This window comes from Delphinus delphis, chromosome 12 (genome assembly GCF_949987515.2).
Source record: "Delphinus delphis chromosome 12, mDelDel1.2, whole genome shotgun sequence".
Classification (NCBI taxonomy): Eukaryota; Metazoa; Chordata; class Mammalia; order Artiodactyla; family Delphinidae; genus Delphinus; species Delphinus delphis.
Genome location: NC_082694.2, coordinates 34,992,840 through 34,998,816, shown reverse-complemented (window position 1 = coordinate 34,998,816; position 5,977 = coordinate 34,992,840). Strand labels below are relative to the sequence as shown.

Below are 5,977 nucleotides of genomic sequence, written 5' to 3'. Positions count from 1 at the left end.
GTTATAAATAATAATTAGGGATTACATATAAAATCTGTAATTGGATTTTTGTTTACAAACTGAAAGCAAATTTAAAAAATAATTCTTAGACGATACATGATACAGTAGTAATTATGTGGTGATCTGTACCTATAGCTCCAGATTGTATCATCAAAGTCTGAGAAGGAAATTCTGGGAATGGGTAGGGGAGAAGGAGTAGGAGGTAACGGGAGGAGGAGAAGTGGGAGGAATTCAAGGCATTTGACTTGGATAATGTGAGCCATTTGTATTTGTATACCCTGAAAAATAAAATATTATAAGTATTTTGAAAAATATTTAAATTAGTCAGGTGAGGATTATTATCATTTTAAGTAATATCAGTCCTTTAAAAATTTAGCTAAGTAACTTTGTGGCTTTTTAGGCAATTATACAATTTGTGCATTTTGTTTTTGAACCCAGTTCTCTCTGAGCTTGTTCGGCTGCTAAGCCCAGTTTACTGTGTGTTTCTCAAAGTAACCTTGATGAAGAGAAGCATACTGTCCTGTCTGCTTATGTCTGGGGTCTGACTGCCCAATTGGTCCTAGAGATTAAAAGACAATTTTTTTCTTTTTTTTTTAATGGACCGAATTATTTAATTAGGTTCTTTGTAAGAAGTTTAGAACACTACTTTGTGAGGATAAATTCCTTTTGTAAGAGCAAACACAGAGCGGAGGTAACCCTGGAGTTGAGGAATGGCTTTGATTCTTCTCAGAATTTGTGAGTGCACAGCTTTCTGGTCAACCTTCCGCTGCTCTGTAATCTTGTATTTCTCTCTCTGTGTCGAAGATCTCACCTTCCTGGTGCCTGGGCTTATGCAGTTTCTTCTTGAAGTAAGCGTCAGTGAGATGTTCTGGGATTTTCACACCACTGATATCAATTTTGGTGGAAGCGGCAATGACAGATTTCTGGTGTGTTCTCCGCAGAGGAACTCGATTGAGGGACAGAGGCCCAGTCACAAGTAGCAAGCCACTGCTCAGCTGCTTCAGGAAAATGACCCTCTTGCCTCTGTGGCGCCCAGTGAGGATAAGCAGAATGGTCGCAGGAGTGATGCTAGCGCGCAGTTTTCTCACATGCTTACTGAAGGGTTTTTTTGCCGTGACTCAACAGCTTTCGAGGCACGTCTTCAGTAGGATAATACCTAGGCATTTTGTGAAGATTAACCACCCAGGTGCTACCATTCTTGTCACTACCAACTGGTTTTGTGACAGTAGCAAGAGCCTTCACCTTTTTCTTCTCAACCTTGGACTTAGCTACTGAATACTTCCTCTTGTACAAGGCCTTTCTGGAATACATAGCCGATCGGGAATATCTGCCCATTCCTCTGACCACGACAGGGTTTCGGCTGCAGTGGGGCTTCCCCTGCTAGGATGCTACATGTGTGTACATCTCCTTTCAAGGAAATAAACTAAACAGATTGGAATTTACCAAAAGATGTTCTCTAATTCCGATTGAATTTATACTTTAATAATTCTTGAATATTGTTTTCTCTCAACTTGAGGCGCACTGGCACTGAACACAGCTTCTTTTGGAAATGTTGGTGTTGCAATTTGCTAATATCCTGTGTGTGTGGGGGGGTGTGTTTGTGTGGCGGGGGTGCAAGGAGGGTCAGGAAGGATTCACGAATCAGATGTTCAGATGAGGACAGATAGGAATCCCTCCACTAGTAGGCTAGTTGCAGGAAGGCTAATCAGCACTTAAGCACGGAAGTTAGCAGCCTTTCTCCTGGCCTGACCGCTGCTTCTCCTGGTGGTGGCAAGGTTTTCAAGCCTCGTTACTGGAAAGTTCATCCTGTTAGATTCCCACTTAGAGTAGGAGGATGTGATTGGAAATAGCTCAGACTCTGTGGCCATTCTGACATAGACAATGACATTCCAAGTGTTGATCAAGGAGTTTTATTTATAGTTTCATTAAAAGATGTGAAAAATAAAAACTGATTAAGAAGTAACCACATGTGCATACTACTGGATTAGATTTAGCAGATTTAATCTTGGCTGAATAATGAAGTGAGGTTGGCATGAGTTTTAGGGTCGAAACAGAAGAAACAAAACCAGTGATGGGCACAGGCTTGAAATATATACGCTAGCCAGGTTACGCTACATTGATAAATAAACCCAGAAATGTCAGGGAGTTAAGGCAGAAAAGGCTTATTTCTTGCTTTCATAAAGTCCAGTGTTGGGTCGGCGAGGCTCTGGGCAGCATTCCATCTATCTGGTTAGGCTGCCATCTCAACAGGTGGCTTCCAGCATTGCCAAGGCAAAGAACTGGAGACCAGTTCTTTATTTGGTGTCCCAGAGGAGACAGAAACACATTTCACTGGCTCTGCCTAGTCACGTGGCCCCACCTAACTGTGAGGGAACTATGGAGTGCAGACCTGTGTGTCCAGGAAGGAGAGCAAGACTGGGTGTGGGTGAGCACCACACGCTTTTACTACACAGAGGAGGCTGTGCACATGGCCGGAGTGGAATCCAGGCAGTGGTTAGAGTCTGATGGCACGGATACTCAGCAAGGGAAGCAGAAGTCCTAGGAAATCAAGTATGGGCTACCACTTTGTTCTTTGCAGCAATGACAGCCTGCACGGCCCTGGGGTCACCTGCACACAGGGAGAGGGCACTGTCCCCTACCGCCAGCTTCTGGCTGTGGGTCAGCTTCAACTTGGATTGATATGTGTTGAACCTAATAAGATCTTAATAATTTTTTATTAAATGAATCACCCTCTCCCGATACCTTCCTTGGCTACTGGCCCTGCCTTAAAAGGACAGTCTACTATTCAGGTCTGTGTTCCTTCTCCAGTCTGGCCCATCTCCCCAATGTTCTGACATCCTCCCAGCCTTGCCGTGGTGATCCTGGTTCTGGGCTGTCACTCTGTCCGTGACACCCATAGCTGCCTGGCATGGGTGGTGAGGGTGTAGTGAGACCTTAACAGCATGTGTTTCTCCCAACCTGCTGTACTTCATAGAATGCGGATACAGGGCCCCTGTCAGCAGAGGGGGCCTCATCCTTCCTCCCTGGTGAACTCCTGCCACTTCTCCACATACTTTGCTGGTTCACAGTCGTTTCAGGAGATAGAATGCCTGGGTCCAAACCTTGTCTCCATCACTAGTAAACAGTGAGACCCTGAGCAAGTGACTCAACCTCTTTGTGCTTCAGTTTCTCATCTGTTGGTATAATAATGCTACCTAGCTTTAGAGTAGTGCCGATTAAGTGAGTTAATACGTGAAAAGCACTTAGAACAGTGCTGGGTGAGTGGAAAATGATTAAAGAACATTAGCCATTGTCACCCTCCTTCAAGACTCAGCTCAAACGTCCCTGAAACTTTCCTGATCTTGCTGCTTTTCGGGGTTCCTCCAGCCCTCTGCTGATATCATTTATCATGTTATATTGTAATCATTAACGTGCCCACTTTTCTCTCCTGCAAGCCTGTGATCCCTGAAGGGCAGCACACTGCTCAGCATTTACCCTAGTGCTTGACAGAGTATCTGATGTGCAGAAGACATTCACAAGTGTTCTCTGAATAGATCCAGGGTGGCAGAAATTGCTGGGATTCACCAGTGTCCAGTTATCCTCTCTTTCCTGAGTACAAAGAAAGCTACATTTCCCAGATCCCTATGTATCTAGAAGGAATCATGTAACTGAGTTCTGCACAATCTTCCGTGAGCCTGCTCTCTGCTCCCGTCCATTTGGTTTGAAGATGGTAGAATCGGAGGATAGAAAGAGCCCAGATCCCGGAGTCACCATTTGGAAAAGAGGGACCTGGACTTTTGAAATTGTGTCTGGCTTCTGAAATCTGATCCTGTTTGTTATAGCAGCTGGTTTGTTATAGTAGTTACTGGCTAATAAAACTAGGATCTGGGCATAACAAAAATTTTCTTATAGACATCATGGCATGATATGACTCAGTCTGCTGACAAAGGCAGCTGAGCCCAGAACAGCATTTTGAACCAGCCTGTAGGTGAAAAGCAGAAATGTACAGCTGCAACTGAACCCATGGAAAGATTGGGAGGGATGAAACGACAGAGAGGAGGTGAAGGGGGAGCAGCCAGCCTGCCCACCCTCTCCTCAGCAGGGGGCCAGTTTTGGGGTCAAATGTGGATTTCTCTGAACTTCTGGTTACCTGTAACCTTCCTTTCTTCACTTGTGAGCAGTCACTGAGTATGATTCTCCTCTTCCTGGAAAGTTACTTAGAGAAAAAGTGACTTTCCTTTCACTACACAAAGCATCATCCTTAGAAACAATTACAATTCTTTTCAGAGTTTTGGTTCCTTCTTAGGTACCTATTCTCCTAATAAATGGAACTGCTTGGAAAACAAAAGCATTTATTTCCTCTTTTAGCTAATTTAATTTTTTTCTTTTTTTTTTTTTTTTTTTTTTTTTTGCGGTACGCGGGCCTCTCACTGTTGTGGCCTCTCCCGCTGCGGAGCACAGGATCCGGACGCGCAGGCTCAGCGGCCATGGCTCACGGGCCCAGCCGCTCCACGGCATGTAGGATCTTCCCGGACCGGGGCACGAACCCGTGTCCCCTGCATTGGCAGGCGGACTCTCAACCACTGCGCCACCAGGGAAGCCCCAGCTAATTTAATTTTTATAGCCCCGGTGAAAAAATATTTTATGTTTTTGCTCGTCTAATGTGATTTTAAGATAGTTTATTCTTGGATTCAATTTTGTTTTCATTTTCTAGAAAATCAATTTAATTCACAGAATGTTCAATCATTTAACGGCTTTCCTTGCACACGGTTAATACTTAAGCATTTGATCAGATATTCCTCTTAGCAGTATCATCATAAGGCTCAACCAGAGAAGGTGTTAGATGGGGAAATCGTCTACATTTGGCAAAGCCTCTTTCATCCTGACTAATTGACATGGCAAATCAGTCCGATTGGTGAAGTTGAATTGCGGACTATTTCTCAGAGAGATTCCTGTATAATTTCAAGTTGCTCCAACTAAATTTACACAAGTGAGGCTAACAAAGGCTTTTAGGTTATTTCCTTCTTTTAGCTTTCCTGGTACTTGGTATGTATTTCTGTATCTATCTCGTGAACTTCTCTTGGGTTCCTGAAAACTCTTTGCCCTCAAGTCTTAAACATTCTCTTTGCACCTTTGTTTATTGTGTTATGTAGTAGGACTATTAGCAAACGTAAATGTCAGGCTGGTCCCTGTCTGTATAGTTATAATTTCAGAGTTAAAGGTTTTTATTTTTAAAGTTGGGTGGCAATTCACCATTGGGAAGAAGTTTCTTAATTTCCTTCTTGGGCATGTTTTCAATACTGTAACGAAAGGATTTGAGATCAGATTGTAGGTCTTTTTTGTTTGTTTGTTTTTGGAAAGGAAAACTGACGTTTCTGAAGGCAGTCCTTTGCTGCAAAGCAGATTCAGCAATGGCTGGAATATAAGACTTGGCTCTTCAGTGTCAAGACACTGGTTCTTCAGGGCACTGCTGTGATACAGCACAGAGGAGGCATATTCTGGAAGGTCATGATTTCTCTGAAGTGAATTTTAAGGTTCAAAGAATGTATCTGACTGTATCTGACCACAAAGTAAATGGTGGTCAGGTACAATGGAATATGCCACTCTTGACCTTTTCTTCTTTATGTTACAGTGTTTACCCTCAGATTGGTTCTCAGTTGCCCATGGCGAAAAATGTAAGCCTTGAGAAACTTTATGGTGGGCTCATAGATTATCTGTGAGATGGTTTATAAGTAGAGTTACAATATAATTTATCCTTCAAATTTGGACACTTTTGAGAGTGAAAAGGTGAGTTATTAATAGTTATGTCAATGATATAGGTAAAAGGGAGACTTTTCCAAGCAATTAATCGCTCTCTTTCTCTCTCTCTCTCACACATACCCCGCATCGGTGTGCTGAATGCAGAGACTTCAAGACCCTAGGGGAGGGCAGAGCTGCAAAATGGAATTATCCTGGGTCCCAAATGAGCATGCAAAAGGCTGTCTGCTAGTCAGGAACA

General features: G+C 43.2%; 1 pseudogene; it reads right to left on the bottom strand.

The window, feature by feature from the left end:
• Positions 1-634: 634 nt before the first annotated feature.
• LOC132435412 (large ribosomal subunit protein eL6 pseudogene) lies at positions 635-1,353 on the bottom strand (annotated as a pseudogene).
• Positions 1,354-5,977: the final 4,624 nt, after the last annotated feature.